This window comes from Lonchura striata, chromosome 3 (assembly GCF_050655825.1).
Source record: "Lonchura striata isolate lonStrDom1 chromosome 3, ASM5065582v1, whole genome shotgun sequence".
Taxonomy (NCBI): domain Eukaryota; kingdom Metazoa; phylum Chordata; class Aves; order Passeriformes; family Estrildidae; genus Lonchura; species Lonchura striata.
In genome coordinates, this window is record NC_140705.1 from 99,427,688 (window position 1) to 99,449,616 (window position 21,929).

The 21,929-nt window shown below is 38.7% G+C and overlaps 1 protein-coding gene across 12 annotated transcripts in view; it reads right to left on the reverse strand.

The window, feature by feature from the left end:
• PPM1B (protein phosphatase, Mg2+/Mn2+ dependent 1B) overlaps positions 1–21,929 on the reverse strand; it is a 60,088-nt gene that overhangs the window by 26,135 nt on the left and 12,024 nt on the right. For 8 of the 12 annotated variants that reach the window (XM_085575953.1, XM_085575951.1, XM_085575952.1 and 5 more), the window contains exon 2: positions 9,291–9,435. The exons of 1 other annotated variant lie outside the window; for it this stretch is intronic. The gene's annotated coding sequence lies outside the window, so the exon portion shown is untranslated. Of the gene's footprint in view, positions 1–9,290; positions 9,436–12,480; positions 13,417–13,462; positions 20,246–21,929 lie in introns of those variants that run through there. 3 more of the 12 variants (XM_085575950.1, XM_085575943.1, XM_085575944.1) reach the window with 3 other exon arrangements.

A 21,929-nucleotide genomic window follows, 5' to 3' on the forward strand; every position in this document is an offset into this window, starting at 1 on the left:
TGTCCCTTTAAACTGTCTTCACCATAAGTTTTCTCACTTTTATTCTTCTGGTCCTCTCCTCCATCTGACTGGGTCAGGGTAGTGAGTGAGCAGCTATGTGGCTGGATGGGGTTATTTTTGGTGCCCAACACAGGGCACGATGGGTTGAGATAATGACAAATCTGACCAGAATGTATCAGAAGAAATTTCTTATAAGTACTCATTATATTAGTCACTGTTCACAGTGGTGATGTATTTGCTCTCCAAGGTGGTGTGGTGTCCTTGTTCATAAAGTTGCATTATAAAATACTTAACTTGTATATATTGCCCCCTGCGCTGTTTGTAACCCATGGGAACTGGGCTAAGGTTATGTTGTTGCTCTCTGTAACACTGTCTCTTAATATGACAGAATTGCTGCTCGTGAAACTGATCTGGTATTTGCACTCAGCGCTGCCCACATCTCCACACTTTGGGAGCCATCTATAGGAAATTACTAATAATTACAACTTTTACCTCTTCTCAGAGACTCAGTCCATGAGGGAGACTGATATCTACCTCCCTTCATCTTGCCTTTCTCCTCTAGGCCAATTAAAACAGCATTTGGGAATTTTTAATATCCTTGGATGTTCAAGCCAGCATTCCTACAGCATTTCTATTCCTGTGTCTTCTGAATATGTTCAAGGTCTTGTTTTAGGATCAACAATCCTTTCAGAATGCCACTCACAGGGATCTGCCCTGAGGCTGGGTAGTGCTAAGTGGCAGGGTGTGGGGGATATTATAGGCAAGTGCCTAGGACAGTGGGCACCTCCAGTGCTTTGGAACTTCAGCCCTGAACAAGTGCAAAATCTGGGAAGACTAGCTAAATATTTGGAGAAACTGTGCTGCCACCCTGGAAATTCCAGAGAGGCAAAACCCACGGCAATGTGCCGTGGCCTGGCCCAGGCCTACTGAGCCATGCTCAGGACTGTACAGTTCCCTGAGGGAAAAAAAGGCCTCTGGATGTGATGGGAAAATGAGGGGCACAGGGGCTACTCCAACCCCAGTGATAGGCACTGCGGCTGAACCAATGCACCAACTCATGCCTGTATCAGCCCCTGCTATACATAAAGAGAGAGATATGCAAACTGAGCCCATTTAGTGAGGGATGAAGCAGCAGGGCTATAATGAGAAGAGGTGGGGGAAGAGGAAGAACAAATAAAAGATATAGTTAATCATCTGATCCCTATCCTTGAGTGAGCTGTGACACATGCAAAAAGATTCCAACCACCATCCATCCAGGCAAGGGCATCACCTGGTTGCTCCAATGCTGGAATAACAGGCCCTGTAACCTGGAATTGGAGCCAAACAGCTGGCATCCCATTCTACAGAGGTAGGTATTAACCAAGGAACTTGAAAAGGGGCACAAGCCCTCAACCTCTGGAAGTGACTCCAGGTATGAAGAAAAGGTATGCCTTCAAGGCATATGTTGTGCCAGCCAGGCAAGTAGACTGTCATGGATCCAGTATCTGTGGCAATTAGCCATGCTGGAGGAGATTTATGATAATGTGGATTTATGATTATGTGGATGATAACAACAAGCAATTATCCAAAGACCCAGATGAAGACAAGTGTACACGACCCATGTGGTGGAAGTTAGTATGGGATACACCATTGTCATATACCAACTCATTGGCAGTAATGGCCTGGAAAGATTGAGATGGACAAATGGTGGACAAATTGGCCACCTCCCATAAAACAAACAAAATGCCTCTTCCTCACTACAGGCCTGTATCTTGGCTGTGGACAAGGAAGGCTTATGCATCCTATTCCCCACCTGTATGGACCAGTGTCCCAACTATTAGGAGTAAGCATAAACAGCATAGGCCACCCTGGATGACCACAGAGAGGACATGAGGAAGTGGGATGGAAAAATCTACCTTGACCCTAGAGGCATGAGTAGGGAAATAGCAAGGAAAATCACAAGAGAGGGTTATTGCAGGACATTGCTGCTCCAGTCTCTAGTGGGCAGTTCCCCAGACAGAGTAGAGGGGCTACTCTTACTCCTGATTCAAGGGACTCTCACATTTACAAGAAGTGAATAAATAGACAATACACAGAATCACACCAAACCACTAGGTTGGAAGAGACTTTTAAGATCATTGAGTGTAACTCAGACCTAACACCTCAACTAGACCATGGCACCAAGTGCCACATCCATTCTTATTGAAACACATCCAGGGATGGTGACTCTATCACCTCCCTGGGCAGATCATTCCAGTACTTTATCACACGCCCTGTAAAAAACTTTTTCCTAATACCCAACCTATATTTCCCTTGGGGCAGCTTAAGGCTGTGTCCTCTATTCTGAGTTGCTGCCTGGAGAAAGAGACCAACTCCCACCTGACTACAACCACTCTTCAGGAAGTTGTAGAAAGTGATATGGTCACCTCTGAGTCTCCTTTTCTCCAGACTAAACAAGCCCAGCTCCTTCAGTTGCTCCTCACAGGGCTTTTGCTCCAAGCTCCTCAACAGCCTTGTTGCCCTCCGCTGGATGCACTCAAGCATCACAACGTCCTTCCCAAACTGAGGGGCCAGAACTGAATTACTACAGCCATGACTAGAGGGACCCAGCCTCCAGCCAGGTGGAGGAAAGAAACAGCTGGGTTTAGTGGACTGTGTGGACTGTGTGGACTGTGTGACCTTGCACAGCAGACTCACAGGAGTCAAAGGCTCTAGCAAGCACTGCTGCACAGGGGCAGGCACCCTCTGTATTCCTGGAGTGGCAGGGCAATCCCAACAGCTAACTGTTGGAGGCCAAGTGAGCCTGTTTGGGAATGAGTGGCAAAAGCACTCCATTGTGAGACTAGCCCTGAGACTCCAGTGCATCCTTTCCTTAGACTGCCTCACGAGGGAGTACTTCCAAGGACTCAAAAAGGTACTGCTGGGCCTTTGGTATAGCTGCCTTGGAGACAGTAGAAATTAAACAGCTGTCTACCTTGACCCATCTCCGGTATGGGTCAAAGAACAACAGGTGCCATCACAATGTTGCACTGGCAGCAGAATCACACCAACACCCTGACACCAGCCATAAGTTGATTTGTCATATGGAGAGCCAAGGAGTGATCAGCAGAAATCACTCACTCTCTAACAGTCCTATGTGGCCAGTGTAGACTAACAATACACTGTCATGGCCTGAACAAAGCCATGTCATCTCCAAGTCCAGCTGTGCCTGACCTGCTGGAACTTCAACACAAACTGGAGTCAGAGGCAGCCAAGCAGTATGCCACAACTGATAGTGCTAGTGCAGTTTTCTCAAGCCATTGGCAATAGAGAGCAAGTCCATCCAGTATATCTGGAATCAACTATTCCAGAGGTGGAAACACAGACCTACTATTAGCTATGGACTGATCTAAACAGTACTGAAACAAAGCAAAGCTCTAGAACACTTAATACATTGATGGCAGTATTGTGTGAGACAATACAATAATAGAAGTTTCTGAGAGAGAGAAAAGTAGTTCAAATCCTTCTGAAAACTGGTTTTGCCATAGAAAAAAAAGGTAAAGAACCTGAACAGGAGATCCAGCAATCACCCACAGGAGTGCTTTTGTTCATGGAACTGGGTGCACTTGGTGGGCAACACAGAAAGATAGGAAGTCTGATGTATATAAATGGGATTTGATTCTGGGTAGGAACAGTGAATTATTTGAACTGTATTATGTTGTTTGCTATAAAATATTGTAGGTAATCACTTCTATGGTTGTTAAATGCCATATCAAGGGTATTGTAATAGAATTACCCAGCCTAATGAAGAATGGAATTTTGATGATAGAACCAGACATGCATAGCAGTGATGGAACTAGTACTGGCGTCAGCATAAAACAATCCAACACTACACACATTCTCTTCTGCCCTGAAAGACTACTACAACAGAAGAAGCCAAAAGTCATGGACTTAAAACTCAACAAACATTTTGAAGGGATGGCCCATATAGTATGGGAATGGTATCTCTGTGTATATATCAAAATACAGGAAAGGTGATAGTGATTACTTGGGTGTATTGGAAAGTGTGGGACTTGGTAGGATGCAAATGTATCTAGCCCTGCTTTCAGGTGGGATAGAATTAATTAATTGTCTTCCTCATAGCTGGTATAGAGTTGTGGTTTGGATACAGTATGAGAATAAAGCTAATAGCAACAACTAAAAACATCAGTGTGTTATGTAGTGTTGACTTAGTTCAAAGTCAAGGACTTTCTTGCTTCTTATATCCTGCCAGTGGAGAAGGCCGGAGTGGCACAAGTAGCTGGGAGGAAGCACAGCCATGACAGCTGTTATAAACTGGGGAGAAAACTGGCCAGGGGCTACTGCTCACATTGGTTGGCAGGTGGTAAGCAATTTAATTATGAATCACTTGTTTTGCATATTTGATTCTTTTTCTTCCTTCCCTGTCCCATTAAAAAGCCTGCATCTCAACCCATGAATTTTCTGATTTTTATGATTCTCTTTCCCAACCCGCTGAGGAGGGAGGAGGTAGAGTGAACAAGCAACTGTGCAGTGCTTAGCTGGGTTAAACCATGACAGCAACCAACACATAATTAGATTACAATTACAAAGGTCTAAAAGCCATAATCAAAGTTTTTGCAGATACTATAAAATAATTTTCACATCACATGTCAGTTTCATAAAAAACATCAGAACTAAACTAATACCACTTTGATGGCTAACAGTCCCAAAGACAATACTGTATCTTTTCATGATATGAGAATGGTCCAACATAAATCTTTTGGGCTTAGGTCATAAATGTGTACTGTAAAATGTCTGTTCCTCAGAAGGATTCACTCAACAGGCTAGTCATTTCAAATAAGTCAGTGCTGTGGAAAAGAAACAGTGCCAGAGTTTCCTGTTACAAAGCACATGTGCTTCACTATAAAAAAGAATGACATTTCAAAAGAAAAAATGCTGCACTAGATATTAAAGATGTAAATGACAAATAAATAATCAAAGTTCCATGACAAACAATTTCAAAACTTGCAGAAAGTGCAGGAAGAAATAACTTATCTGGTTTAAGTAAAAAAAAAAAAATCAAAGTTTAGTCTTGGTAAAAAGCTCCTCTATATCCATCCTGAAGTCTCTCTCTAGTGTGTGTTATGTGCACATATACACTTTATGCAGTACATCTGTCTACACACACTGCAGATTGTTTTGATTTTGATTTTTTTGATCCTAAAAAACTTTGTCTTGCTTCTAACTTACTGACCTTAAAAATACTGGCACTACATGAATTTACATTAGGCCAACAGTTATTGGAGATTGGCTACTCTATGTAGCCAAAAATACTGCCAAACAAATTACTGTAACCCAAGAATAAGATATTTTATTTTCACTTTAAAATTAACTATACAGAAGAATAGTTATTACCATTCCTGTGTTTTATTTGGAGGATTTGGGTTTGGTTTTAGGTAATCTGTGGCCATGGGTGTTGGCTCTAGGAAGGATGTCAGCTGACCAAAGATACTGACAGAAAGAAAATAAGTAACAACATAAAATGCCAATACAGAGCCTCCCACCAAAAACTGTTCCTGCCGGGATGTTGTGAAAGAAGCCAAAGAGACTTCTAAACCAGGAATTAAAAAAAATTTTGCACGTCATCCCTACTACCAGGTAGCATACATGCCTAGGAGCTACAACAGTCATTTTTAAATTAAATTCAGCACAAGATGGTTACAATAGCTAGGGAAAAGAACAAATAACAAAGAAACAAAACACAACATTCCCCCGCCACACTACTTTTAAACCAGTAAGTTACAAAGGAGATAGAGATTTCAGAATGAACTTCAGCTATTTCAAATTGGTCTAGAGGTATAAAACAATCACAGGCATAATTTAGTGCTGTATATTCACACCTATTTTCAATGTCAGTAGCAGTACCTGAAAACATTAACAATTCTACTCTGTCTCAGCTACTCACCACTACATTGTGCCAGCAATTTATTTTCTTTTAGAACTGCTGGCTGAGGTATTTCTGCCCTTACTCTTTGAACTGTTTCATTGAAGAAGTGCAAAGGTAGCTTTAGTATTTTGAAACTTTGTGACTTTGACTGCAGTGAGTTTGGAAGCCAGCAGCTTAGACAGCAGATACAAGGGAGCTGTAACCTTCAACAGAAAAGACAAAGAAATAGAAAGGAGCACTAGGAACTAGGTTAAGGGCTATAACCTATGTTAACATGAGAAAAACACACTTGTGGTCCTTTCAGACATTAATTTTATAATCTGCTTTCTTGCACTTTACTAAAATATGGTTGATGCTACTTAACTACAGATTTTCCAGCTCAGCCTCTGTGGCAACCATCTGTCTCCCATGGGCAAATTGCAAACTTTATGCTGAGGCTTCTTATTTTTCTGGAATGCAGCTCAACAGCTACAAAGTTAGAGATCATACCTCAGATATTAAAGATGAACTTCAAAGAAACCTTGAAAATGGACTCTGCATCCAGCTTTCTAATTACTGCACTTAGTACAAGGTCATCAGTGCCCAGGTTGATATATTTTTAGTCACAGAACTTTATAATGCAGCTTCCTTCTTATTCAAGTTGCAGAAGTCAATTTCACACAGTTCTGTGCCAAATGAAAACTTAAAAAAACATGTAGTGCTTTTCTCAGCTATACGGATTTCTGTGTTTGCCAGCATGACTTCTGATTATCAGCAACCCTTAGTTCAGATTAGCACCACTGCTAGGGAATTAAGAAGTATGCAGTGTCATTCTCCATAAGAGATGTCAATGTCTTAATTAATGTCACTCATCTTAGGTTTTCAGGTAACATATTTAGTTTTTCTTTACCAAGATTCCTCCAAACACTACGAAGACTGGGAAATTCAACCCTGTTTGTTACCTGCAAACGAATTATCTGGGGTGCAGAGTAACTGTACAAAAAGAAACACAATAGGCAAGTACCCAGGCTGGTTCACCAAAATAACAAGGCTGGGGACAGAAGTGCAAAGCAGACTACTGCTGCCAGCACCTGCCCAGGAACAGGATGGAAGCTAAAGTCTTTAGAAGTAAAGACAGCTCAGCCTAAGTCAGCATTCATGCTCTTGTACCATTTTCTTAGAATAGAAATTTGGTGCACTGGCACTTCAGTTAAATAGGCCTACCCGGTTAATTCAGATATTACCTGTACAGGCTTGTTATCCTTGAAATCACATTTTGTCCTTAACTCAAACCCTGCAACTCAGTGTTGCTTTATTATACCATGTGGAAGTCTGCACTGTGCTGCTACCTATTCCTACTGACCATACTATGACAAGACTTATATCCTGTGATATTTGGTGAAACTCTTTGTCTGTACCTGCTCATATTCCCCGTAGCCAATAAGCACATTCTCACTTCTTTACTGGGCTGTACAAAATAGATGCACAGGTGGCACTTGGATACTACAAAGCATTAACTTAGCAAAAAAGTGATCCTTCACTTTTAAAAACAAAGTTTTTAAATATTTCTATGCAAAACTGCTGTTTTGGTTAATTAAATTCAATAAAGGACCAAGTACTTTGAGTTAAATTTAGTTTGCTCCTTTTCAATCATCAATCTAACAAGCAGCAGGTGGGTTTTTCCTACAGAAACAGCACCTCAGATTTAAAGAAAAAGAACCAAAATTTATCCACTACACTACTGTATTTAAACTGAATAATTTTACTCCTTAGCATGACACATTATGTCACTGGGAGTGAGTTCTCCCTTGCTTGAAATTTAAGCATTTAAGACAACTTTTTCTTACCTTTTGCAAAGTCTGTTTACAAAAAGCTTCAGACACACTTTTGTGAGAATAGGGCAGCAATGAATTACCTATTTAAATAACCTGTGAATTATTCCTAAACAGGTCTGAAACATCATAATAAGTGTTCTGCAGCAGGTCTGCAAAACGACAGTAAAGCAATACACTTTTATTTACATAATTGAGGGCTGGTTTCTTGATTCACACAAAAATCTGAGGAAGACACAGATTTGTGTCTTCCTCAGGCTTGTGTCTTCATCTAGCTTGGGCTGGATGAGTGCTAAAGGTCCACTCAAACTTAGTGTGACTTGCACAGTATAAAAGGTTGTGCCTTTTTTCAACGTGTTACATCACTGCAAAATAAGTACAAACATTCAATCAAGACAACACTAACAAAAAACCTCAAAACAAACCACATTGGAACCCTTCTTCCATTTTAGCAGCAGAAAAATCAACACCGCCACCTCCTTGGCACAAGCAACCTATCCATTATTGAACTTCTGAGTAAGACAGATAGGACTGCTTCAGACCAACAGTCCAGACTCCTGCCTGCCACTACTGAAAAGAGGCAAGCAACTCTTCCTGTCAATGACACTAAAATGTGTAATCAAGACTCCAAAACCTTCACTTGATCATAATTCTGAAAACAGACACATGCAATAAACCCATTTCAATGACAGTCTTCAAAACAAGTAGTCCCAGTTTAAAAACAGAGCTAAACTTTTCAGAAAAATACAACCCAAAATATGCAATCGCTATTACAGCTATTTGTGATGATATGGGATTTTTTCCATTACTATGGTCTTACAGCATTGTATTTACCCTTTATTTAAAAAGGATTCAAAGAACATTGACTCTTAGTTCCCTATACACAGATTCAGAAGAAGGTGTCAGAGTGTGACAGGAGTTCTCAGTCATCATCAGGTAAAGTTAATGACAAAAAACCATCAGCCAAAACATCTTCATAAACCTAGAAAAAGCCATCAACCTTTACTCTTGAAAAGGTGGTTCAAAAGCTGAAGCTACAGGGGATCTTGTAAGGGAAATGTAGAGATTTTCTGTAACTGATTAAAACAAGTAATTTAAGTAGCACTGCTGCTGTTAGTGCATTTAAGGAAATATAGACCTTGTATGGAAAAAAGCCACATGCAGACAGTAAACTCAGCTCAACACACAGTGGGTAAAAACACATAATGAACTTTTACTGACATTGTACATTCTTCAGTTGGAGAACATAACTTCTCCAAAATCTGGTCAGCAGACATTTTAGGCGGTGAAAAATTATATTTCCCTGTCCCCCATTTATTAGCAGTGCTTTGTATTTACAAAGAAGATGTAACAGAAAGAAGCTGTACTTGAAATTATATTTCCTCCCTATTAAAAATAGCAGTAGGAAAAATTCAAATAGATTTAAAGAAAAGATCATTTTACCCAATCTGTTCAGAAATTTCCATTAAATCCATAGTCAATTACAAATTGCAAATTAAAAACACAAGAAACAAATTAAAAACAAAGGAATTACATATTCCCATAAATTCCCAAGTGGCAGAATTCATTCTTACCTGTAATTTTAACCTTGTCAAGGTTCTAGTTCAGTGCTGAAAGAATTAGTTTACATTCCTGCTGCCAAGAAGCACATAACAGAATGACTTGCAAAACCTTGAGATAACAGTACAGGACACAACATCTGCCTTATTTTGGTATTTCCTAGAAAGAAACAAAGTAAGTAGTTAGCTACTCCAGATGGCATACAACAGATTTGTACATTAATTTTTTCATGAATACAACTTTTTCCTAAATAGAAGTGTTTGAACTAAAGCTGTGCCTGGATGTGCAAAGACCTTTCAGTAAACTCTCTAAACACCATATTCAAGATTTATGCTAACAACAAATCAGATTAATATTTTTCTCTATTTCCCTCACCAACACTGACAAGCACTTAAAAAGTCATCAGCCTATTACCTGCCATTCAAGTCCCTAAATTCAGTAACAGAAGGAATAGCTTTTGCATGCCTGATAGCATCACTGTGCTGTCTTAATTTTATTTACCTATTCAGATGATAGAGCACACACCTTGAGTGTTTGACATGACTTAAACTCACTATGTGCAGCATGTGTAATTTGTGAGCTCTTTATTCTGCTTCCTTAGATGTAAAAATGTACAAGAGCTTAAAACAAAAGCAGTAAGCTTCAACTGCAAAATTATTTCAGAGCCTCTGTAATACGAATCATTACATTTCTTCAAAAAATAATTTCTATAAAATTAACTAGAAATTCACCTGAAAATGTAAAAGTAGTGAATAACCAACAGTTCAGATATGTGGATCAGCAACAGCATCTACCCATTGTTTTGAACAGGATGCAAACACCCAAAATCCTTAATGCATCAGGGACTACATATTTAATCTTATAAACCACTGCATCTTCCAGAATTTGTTTTAAGAATACACTGGTAGAAGGAATTATCGTAGGAAAAATTCTGGATAACAGCCAGCTTTCTCTGGGACAGGAGGGAAATAGATGTTTTGTTGTGACAGTGAAGATTTTAAACTGATAACAGCACTCTGGATGAGCTGAGTGATAAAGCAGACTTACTGCTGACCTTGACTTTAAGCCCACTGATGGAGGAATGGAGGCATGACAACATTTCATTATGGCTCACCTCTTCCAAACACTCAGTAGTGCTTTTCAACTCCTAAAAAGCGTCAAAGGACTACTTTTCCACCTTTTGAAGAATTGCAGGAGTTCAGTAAGTTCCATGCCCATAGCTCTACACCATTGCAAGCCCTGAGTTTTCCCCAGAATTCTCTCTTTTTATGCACCACAATAGGATGGAATGTTCAAAGAACCAAACTAATCCAGAAAAATTATTTCCTGTCACCTGAGGTCTCCAAACCAGCTTAGGAAATGTCAGATCAGACAAGTGCCAGCAATAGAAATGCAAAACTGGGAGTTGCTGCCAATTCATATTTGTTCCAAGTATTGTGTAACTACACCTTAAGCAGCATGCACTAAATCATTAATGAACTCTGAAAAAGTATCCTAAATCATTGTATTAAACTACAAGGCAAAAGCCCTCCTCAGAACGTAAAAAAGCTTCAGTAAAAAAGTTCCACATCAAGGAACTTCAGGGAGTAAAATAAAACACACTTGGTGCAAATTCACAAAGTTGTTTAAAACAGCTTTTCTTCAACACACAAGGTTTTAGGCCACAGACACAAAACACGTGGCCAGGACATGGCTCCCTCCATGCACTGTCTCCCACCTTCAGAACACTCCCCCCAGCCAGGAGCATTGCAAGGCACTTGCACCAAGTGCTCAGGAGCCTCAGTGCTTCTGTGGCTAGTGGCCTTTAAAAGTGGCAAACTCACAAAAGTAGCCCTGGAAGATGAATGCTCTGCTTTTCAGAAACAAGAGCCTCTGAGCTCCCCAGATTCTACTCTATAGAAGATGTGAGAGCATTCCTTAGACCAGGATCATTTTAAGCCAGAAGGTTGCTTACAGTAGGGCAGATTCCAAAATGGGTATTTTGGGCTAAGAGCATTTTATATCAGAATATGATTGCATTTATACAAATTCTATGTACACTATCTCACTTCTCAGAAGTGAGGAATACAGTATTCAGTGTCCCAAAACACAAAAGCACCTGAAGATATAGCCTCTACCATTGAATATGGCAAAATGAAAGGACACTACTTCTACTTAATTTTCACAGTAGTGACTCTTACCTCTCCAAATAAGCTGCATGGGTTGTTTCCTGTCAGTATGAAAAGACATTTAGATTCATGATACAGCTTTGGGATAACAGACAATTATATTCCGCTCCTAACAACTTGAGTACCAAAAATGCTCACAATGCACAAATCTAAATGTCTTGTCCAGATTATCATAAATTACATCACAAGCATAAAGCTGAATGCTTCCTGTTAAAGGCTTAACAAAATTACAAAGATATATTAAGCATTTTATTTGGGCTACTGAAGGCTTTGCACTATTTAAATATGTAATATTTTAGTAGGACTAAGTTCAGTAAACTATTTTGCTACTAAGACATCAGCACCATACAGTAGGATAGTTTTTAACTGATAAAAACTTAAATATTCCTGGGCTAATAAAGCATTTTGAATTTGACCATGTTTACAGTATTTTCTTCAGAAGGTAAAACCAAACAAAGCCATCATAAGTAATTCACTGCTAAAGAACTAAACTCACTATTTGAAAATAAGATCATTAAGAAAATAAATGAGAGTCCAGAGAAATTTGAAGAACCCTATCATGTTATTTTACAGAGTGTAGGCACCAAATGCTAGCTTTTCCACTGATTAAACACATACTTAATAATGCTGGTCACAAAGCACTAATGTTCCTCAAGCTGAATCCTAGAGTTTGAAACAAACAAAGCTACCACAACATCCAGTCCTTTGCAAGTTTCCAAACTCTGGCCAGAGAAGTACCAGAAAAACAGTGTTTACTCTGCCTCCCAACCAGCTAGACCTGGACTCTGACCTTTCATTGACAGCCAAATCACCGCTGCTTTGAAATAAGAAAACAAACAAATCCCTGACTGAGCATCAAGAGCTATAATCTGATGTGCCCTGATGCGCCCTATGACAGCACAATACCACCACTGCCAATATTGTCCCCCAGAACTGTAAACTGTGTGGAAGATGTTGCAGAAGTAAGAGACAGGAGGAGGGAGAAAGAAAGGAGCACCAATGGATTCCACAGCTTAGCTAGTAAACTGCAACCTACCAAGGGCATGTTTCCAATGTACAGTACACCTAAGGTAACATCCCTTTCTTGAAAAAGGCATTCATTGGGATACTTGACTTTTTGGGGAAAGTGAGAGCACTGGGGAATACACCAGTGCTGCAAATTCATGCAGTAGCTCTTCCTTATTGTACCTATATAACAAAGCCAAAACGAAACAAGGAGTTATTTTCCGCTTGCTTACTTGATACAATGCACAGCTTCCATGCTACAGAGAAAGTCGTTCATTCATTGTAATAAAAGATTCTCTCTACATTTGCTAAGTGATTCTTCATTCTATATAGAACCAAGACTGAAGTCTTGATTTGTGATTCTATTGTGAATCAACCAAGTCTGAACAAAGTCTAGATTTGTGATTTGCAGATGTGGGAGTTTTTGGTGAATTCTTTTTCCCCCTTTCAAACATGGAAGCTGCACTAAAACATTCATATTAACCAGTTAAAGTAAGGAGTTAAGGAGGAATTAAAGGAGGAGACTAAAGTTCAAAATTAAGAACTCTGTGAAGGAATTTAGGTGCTTCATCCTTTTTGAAGCACTTGATATAATATTACAGTTTTGAAAAATCTGCAAAAGTATCCTTCCACTGTGTTTCAGAAGTAAAACCTAGAACTTCCTGAAAAGCTAAATGCCTTGAAATAAATTTGCTTGGGGTTCCAGTCAAAGTTGAGTTAAGCAAGTTAAAGTTTGCCAATTAGTAATTTAAACTATTAAATTATGAATTTCCAACAGGAATACACTGTTAGACCAGTATTTCCCACTTACCTAAAAGCTTGATAATACCATGGGCTTAGCATTCTAATTAGGTCCATACTTTTAAACAGCACCTCACAAATGATGGACATAAGTTATAGCATCAGAAAGCTGCTTTTTGACACATCTTAAAGATATTCTGAATTTTCTTCCTGCAGACCTGTCTTTAGTACCTATATGCATTTTTGTAATTCCTAAATTCTGTGCGACTCACCTTCAGGTAAGCTTTAGATCAGTAAATTCACGTTATGGCTGTGTGGATATCTTGGCAGCAATGGTAGCTTAAGTGATATTTGCTCTCAGCAGCCCGTTCCTGTTCCACACTCTGTAACTGAGCAGACATACAGACAGCTACACTGGTACGAATGAATGCCTCAAGCAGAGCCTGCTCATCTGGCTGGTAAGGAAATCAAACTTTGTTGAATTATACAAGCAGAAGATGAAGGAAGACCAAAAGCCAGCCTTACTGGAGTTCAGAATGTGCATATGCAATCTGCATTTGCCTACTGGGAGATCCCTGGCAAGCACCTACTTCTCTGTTCTTCTGTAATAGATCAGAGTCATGCTCAGCACAAGTCAAGCAGAGAAATGCAGAATCATCTCTCCGTCAGTTCTGCTGGGCAGCTCTGCAAACAGCCAGCTTTAGGAAGAGAAGAGGCTCAAGAGCACAGCCATCTAACATGCTTCAATAAAAATATCCAAGTACAAAACTCTTTCATTTTCAGTTATTTGATCATTAGTTGAACTAAGCAGAAGGAAGTACTTTCAACAGTAAAAATATATTCCATGTATATGTACATCTTCTTAAAAAAAACCCCTCAACTGAAACAACAAAGCACTGTAAGCAGAGGACTTTTACTCTGAAGAAATTTGGGCTGCTAGGACTTTCTAGAGAAAAGCTTGCAAAAGTTTCTAACTAGCTTTTATCTTACTTTACATAATAGCTGTACTGCAAGTTCTAGATACATATTACACCTTTCACAACAGTCCAGGACTCACAGATTGAGAAAGATGAGTTTGTATTCTGTATGGGTTTGTGGTTTTCCTTGATGCAAAGGGCAGAGTCTACAATCATTCATCTCCCTGATGGGGACTCAAAATTCCAGCTCAGACACACTGAAGTGATATGCATGGGCAACCTAAGCTCATTTTGACTATCATTGCAGTGACTATCATTTGAGCATATTCTTACACTGCTTTTCCATGAGGTAAATTTAGTTATCACATAACTAGATAGAAGACCTGGGTAGCAGCACCATAATGTGTCAGTTTGAAAATATCTGTCCATTTGTTGTCTTTGTTAACATCTGGCCTTCAACCTGATGTTTTTTTAAAAAAATACAACCACTACTGGTAGATTAGATTCTGTAAATGTCCACAAAACCAGCCTGAGCACTGGTCAGATGTTCTGAGAAAGAATCCACCACACCTGTCACCTAATAATATTACAAGGCACATTTTTTCTGAAGTCCTCTGGGACGAAACAGTATGTCCCTAAACCACACCTCACTTGACAGTCTCATCCATTCTACCTACTATAGCACTATTAATGAGCATCCAGAGTCTGTCATTCCTTTGCCTAGAAAAGTATTAGTAAACTATAGTATTATTCAAACTCAGGAGAAATCTTGAAAATAAAACCCCTCTGTTGATTAAGCAATTCAAAAAGCTTAGCCCTTTCTAGTTAAGCAGTTCAAAGAAAGCATCTTAAGCATAAAACCATAAACTCCTACAGCATCAACTGTCAGCAAGATCAGAGAAAGCAACATAGTTCAGATCAGTTAATTTGGTAGCAGCTACATACTTTTGGATAATCAAGTCCATTATTACAAACCTCATTGCACTGTAGGATACAGAGTTAAGAAAATTGACATAATAATATAATTTCATTACTATGACAGCAAAGGTGACTGAGCTACAAAGTTTTAAGATGCTTCAGCTGTGGGTTACAGTCCAAGTCTGATAGTTTTCAAAAGATTAATATCCTTCTGAGTGTCTCATATGAAATGGTCAGAAGAAAAAGTAACAGATTATCTACAGACGGCTACCCCGACTAATTCCTCTGTGACCAGTATTCAGTGATTCTTAAGCAAGAGTCTTCAAAAATTAATATTTATCTGGGTAGAGAACTTTATCCTACCTCCTACTGGCTAACAATGCATTTAGAACAGGTCAGTTTTTGAATCAAGTCTTGCTACAATCACTGAAGCCAATCAAGAGTTTTTTATCCTCAATACCGTATCTTAAATTTCTACTGTTTCTGACACTAAAAAAAAAAGCTTAAAACTGGTTTATACATGTCTTTCTGCACAGATCCTGTATTTAGGACTAATATCCCATAAAGGATTCTCAAAGGCACAACAGCATCATATTTTGTCTATTAGGGGAATGAAGCCATTACAATACTAATCACATTTTTCCTATCTGACATATGTAACACAACCCTAAGTGTGACCACAGGTATATCCAAACTTTAGAAAGAATTTAAACTCTACAAAGTAGGATGAAAAGCAAAAAGTATCAAAATAACAGTATTTAAGTTAGGACCAGATACAAAAAATACAGCAAGAATTCGCTAATGCTGGTATGTTTGACAATGACAAATCAAGATGCATCAAATTTAAAAGGGATAATAAGAATGGGGTTTTATTTCTTTATATATAATACCAATGACTTCCACTCTCTCGAATAAGGCTACTCTTCAACTTCTAATGGTAAGTCTTCAAGTATAAATACACTAAAACTGAGCCATCACAGCAGATTAAAAAAAAAAAAACAAAACCAAAAAACTTGGCCACCACTGATGTGCAGTTACAGAAGGCATAAATTCTCTGCCACACTACTTAGACATTGGATCTATTTGTAGCTTTTTTTAGTCATGTTACCACTTGCTAAATTTATATACATCAGGAGTTAAATTAAATGCAGAAAAAAGGTCATTCAACACCACAATAAAATCACCAGCAAGTTTAAATTGGTAACATAAGAAAACCAGTAGTACGAGCTGCCAAATATTAAGAGTTATGATGCTATATGCATTTAATATTTACTGCAAAGCATACAGCTTGGAAAGAGAGAATTCAGGCATCTGTTATGTCAACTCACAGCCTACACACACAATCTTTCAAAAGAAGTAATCTAAGTAATACAGGAACTGAAGGCTCCAAATAGGAATTGTTAACACACATAGTTATTACTATATCTCAGTTACAGTTTTAGAACATTCTTTCCCCCTTTGTCTCTTCCAGATTAAAATTCTTCTTGTAATTACCAGCAAAGTTACTTCTGTAACAACACTGTATTACTATTAACAGAATCAGCACGTAGAAATGTAAAGACAATTAAAATTTTCTAAGAGGGCCCATTTGTTTAGAAAGTAATTTCCTTATTGATAAATAGATTTATTACCTTCCTAAATCAGCCTGATTTGATTAATTTCAGATAAGGCATATCTCAAAGCTTTTTTAAGGCAGTTATAACCAATGTGGAAGAGAAGCAGCTGATCCTACAGAATACATAATTATGTACTCCCATACTGTAATAGAATCGATATACCTGTAGTCAAATGATATTCAATCCATAACATGGCATGGAAAGTCTTATTTCAGGACACAGATGACTTGTCTAGACTATTTCAGAAAACACACTACTCTCCTTATACAGGATGCTCTACTTCTCCATCAGGCTAGACAAACTTTTTAAGAAGAAGTCTAGTTAAAAGAATTACTATCTCTAGGGACTGCAGAGTGAAGCAAACTTCCATTACCTGTTTTTTCTGACAGCAGGCTCCAGTATCGTTGCCTGGACACATGGAATCTTTTTCAGGTGTCTGCACTGAGTCTATCTGAACTGTTTCACTTATCATCTACACAAGAATACTTGGCAAGAAGCAGCTACTTGGCAACTTGTAAGCTTAAGAACTCAATGTTTTGTCCGATTCATTCTGCAACTTCAGTTCCACAATAAGTCACTTGAACTCACTTTTAATCAATAGTTTAAATTCTCAATTTGCAATATATAGTTCAATGCTGAAGTTTAAGATATCTCTATTTAGTAAAAGCTGTTTTAATTTTGCCACTATATGAGTATGACAATACTTGTTGAACTAATCCTGCAAAAATTCAAAGGGGAATTGTGTAAGTAAGACTATTAAAATTTACATACAAGCAGATCATGCCAATTTTCAAGAAATCAATTCTTAGAGAAGGTGCTTAAGGGCATGACAGGCAGTCAATGCCATGACAGACATGACAGCCAAAATTATTCTAGGAAAGTTAGCATGTTAATAATTCAACATTCACTTTTATGCTACTCATCATTTCAGACATCAGCTGCAGGCAGATTTGGATAACACAGATTAAGATACCATCTCCAGCTCCACCAAAGTTTATTACTGCTCCTGTACACTGCTGGCTGCAAGATATGCATAGTGATGGAAACATCTTAGCACAAAGACACACTTAAAAAAACACATTAATTGTATCAAGGGGGCAAACACCATATTCTGGCATCCCATTTATACGACAAGTTGTCAAGATATTTTAAAATTATTTCTATACTCTAAAGCTCACATATCAGCCTTACCAGTTTACTACCATAACGTTTAACCTGTATGTATTCTATATTAGTGTAACAAACTATCTGGATCAAACTAGGAATCCATAAAATAATCATGGCACGCAAAGGAATACTCTTAAATATTCTGGCACTTGCAGAATGACAACTGAAAGAACCAGATGAATTTAGCAGTTTAAAAGGAAAGCAGACAATTAGCTTGGGGATTACACAAATAGTTCAGTAAAACCTACTACATAAAAAGCAGACCCCTAGCCACAAAAAATCAGAAATAGGTATGTGAATAGAAGACTGCTGATCTGAGTTTTCAAAGAGATGCTGAACACAGCACAACAAGTGCCAATTTCAGTAGGTTTCCAGGCTTCTGAAACTGAAGAGCTGGCATTAGGCAACCGGCTGCCTATATAAAGTGCTACTTACACATTAGTCCCCAAAAGATCTCCCACATCCTTCTAAGTGCCTCCAACATCACTTCTATGACTTGAGACCATGGCCTTGTATACTCTCTTCTATGCAAATACCTGATCTCTAAAGCAATAGCTATGTGTTTCTCAAATCTTCAAAGAGTGGTTTGGGTTGGAAATGACCTCAAAGATCACTGTGTTCCAACCCACCTGCCACAAGCAGGGACACTTTACTGGACCAGGTTGCTCAAAGCTCCATCCAACCTGGCCTTGGACACTGAAAGGAACAGGACATGTGCAATTTCTCTGGGCAACTGCTTCCAGTGCCTCACTACCCTCACAGTAAGAATTTTTTCCTAATATTCAATCTAAACCTATCCTCTTGCAGTTTAAAGTTGTTATCCTTTGTCCCATTAAAGCATACCTTTGTCAAAAGTCCCATTCCAGTTTTCTCGTAGGCACCCTTTAGGTACTGGAAGGTTGCTCTAAGGTCTCAACAGAGCCTTCTCTTCCTCAGCCTGAACAACCTCAACTCTTATCAGCTTTACCACACAGGAGACGTGCTCCAGCCCTCTAATCAGCTTCACAGCCCCATATATATATATAGATATATCAATGTTTATATATATGCTACACTCTTCCCTGGGCGTGGTGTGGGAATGAAACAACAAACATTATTAACATTTTATTAAACTGTGCATGTAAGCTGAAGGCAGTGGCATCACTGCTGAACAGTGCTAATGGCTCCTACTACTTGATTGTGCTCTAACTTGCAGAAAGGCGACAACTGTGCTGGTGCTTGAAGCTATGGCTTTATTAACAAAATGCAGCAAACCTGCCTTATTTCCTGATATTTTGAAAGTGACTGAAATGTTACTCGAAAGTGTGTTCACTCTCTGCTTTCACAGAGAATTACAATAACAAGCTCAGCACGGGACCACAAAGTAAACAAAAAAGTTACTAAAACACTGCCAATTTAGTACGACATTCCAAATCAAGCAACTGATTATCAATTTTATAATTAGACACGCCAATACTCAAAAGACAAAGGTGCAATAAACATTAGCTACAAGTAGCAACCTACTTGACTATTTTAGTTAAGGAACATAGCCACACATAGCATGTTTAAGTGCAGAGAGAATGGAGAAGTCTGGCATACTAATGCAATTGCTTACAGTAACACATCCACACCTGGATGCAACGGAAGACTAAAAGCTGAGATTCTGACTTATCTTAAAGCACAAAATGCCTGCCAAAGAAGTTTGTTACTGGCCACTACAGATTTCTTTAAAAACACAAGCAGAAACACACCTAAGCTCTCTCAGTTAAAGAAACAAACAAAGTTGCATTTTCCCCAACCCCATGAGAAAGGCTATCACAATTAAACCCACCACACCTTCACCGACTAGAATACTGTTTCTGTAGGAAAACTCTGCCTCAAGCACTGTCTGTTCTGGAGATTGTCACATGTAGCATCCAAGATGACAGTTCATTCCCTCTTTATGCAGGCTTGTGAAAATAAACTAGCCTCAGAAAAACTGAGATTTAGTTTCACTGCCCAGCATCCTGCTTACCCTGCCCTTCCCAGTAACTTCAAATGCTCTACAAATCACTTTGCTTTACCTCAAGGTTCAGAATACTAAAGGCAAGTGAGAGACAAGACATATTGATAACTATGTTTTAAAACTTCATTTTTGACACTAAAAAAGAGTATTTTTCCTTTCTTAGATTAAATGTTTATTCAATGAACATACCTTGCTTATTCCAAGCCCACTACTGCTGAATACCAAAAACAGTCAACAAGAGTGACTTAGACCCTTGAGGAGCTCTAGCTGTAACTGCTGCTCAGAGTATGGACCATTGACCAGCCACCCTTGAAAATGATTCCTCAACCAACTTTCATTTGTCTAGTCAGTCACTCATCTCCCATACAGACTGTAAACAGGAGTATGCTGCTGGACACCAAAACATCTTGCTAAGGTCAAAAAAAAAAAAAAAAAAAAAAAAATCTCCAAAGTTCTATCCTCAGCTGAAGACCTAGTAATTTGACAGGAGGCAGTCAGGTCAGACAAGCATAACTGACCCCCAGTATAGTCAGGCAGACTGAAAATAGTCACCTTTTTCAAAAATGTTTTTCTACAGATTTATATAAACTACTTATTGATAGTGCTGTCCAAATAAAGCAGTATTGAACATTTTTATTAAGTGAAACAGAAAGCTTTCTTTATTATATAACATAGAAAGGATGCCTGAAACAGTGAACAGGAACCATCTCTATGCTTCAACAGTTTGCAGAATTCAAATTTTCCAAAGCCTAAATACAAGAACTCTGTGCATTTAAAATAAAACAAAAACAGGTCTCGACATATCAAACACAGATATCAAACAATTCAGTTTCTGGCTAGTTTTCAAAGTATCTGGCTATAAGGCAGTAAACAGCAGAGGTTATAAAAGGGAAAACTTGGTCTTTGTAACACTATCTAAAATTTATTACAGAAATGGATGCCTGAGAAAGAGGAGAAAGAAGTGAAAAAGAACAGCAAATGACCAAGAAAACTCAAACATGTTTCATAATGAACACTGTAAAGAATTTCTAGAATACAGATTGTTTCCATCTTTTCAGACAGCTTGAATTTCTTCCCAACCTTATTACAAGAGACCTCCAAAACTGAACGCATACAGAAACTCCAGGACACAGAATCAGCCACTGCCTGACAAACAACTGCAAACTCTATTCTTTACTAGTGATGACATTACTCATGTTTCACCCAAAATAGTTCAGTCCCTCTGCAGTTCATCAAAACCTAGGCTTGAAACACGCAGTGGGTAAGATACTCTAACTGCACATTAAGCAATGACAAACACCACAGCGGATGAGCTGAGGCAGTCCTCCTACCCCTATGGAAATCTGCAAATGTGACAAAAAGCACAGAAAAACAGCTTGACTTGCTCAGAAACCTTCTGACAAACTCCTTACCATGACCTTTGCTATGCAAAGTTTTGGTTTCTGTTGCTTTCTCATATACCTACAGATATTCTTGTCAGCAAGTGCTGGTATTTAATTAAACCGGAATGACTACTATGAAGGGAGTCATATAAACATCTGTTGCAGGCTATGCATTTGGGGAAAATCCAAAAGAGTGGATGAACCTTTTTAATTTAGTTATAATAGATGTTTCAATGTCAACATTTAATTCCATGCTCTTTTACTTTAGGACCGCAACATGACTGGTGACACTGCTAACACTGTCATAGCTATGTGACTTCTCTATGGTCTTCATCAGCATTAACATTCCAAGTAAATACAGAACTTCCACTCACAAGATAGGTCACCAGGTATCAAAACCACTAGTGTCAAGAACCAAGGTTAGCAACTACACAAGAACCTCGTTTGAAACACCTCAGTGTGCAGTCTTACAGAAAGTGAGGCTATGCTGAACTGAGAACTGCTGTAAGCCCACCTCCTGGCACGGGTAGTTTCAAACACAGCTTTGGCACCAGTAGTTGCTCTCACATCCTCATGCAACAAGCTGATTCAAGAAGATAAACTAGAAGAAAATTCATCTCAGCAATATGTACCCAACATATGCACAATACCCAATTCTTACAACGAGATGAGACATAGCCAAGTATCAACATGAGAAGGAAGAGGATCCTGGATATGTTCAGAAGCAGAGAACTGCAGAAATACAACAGCACTAA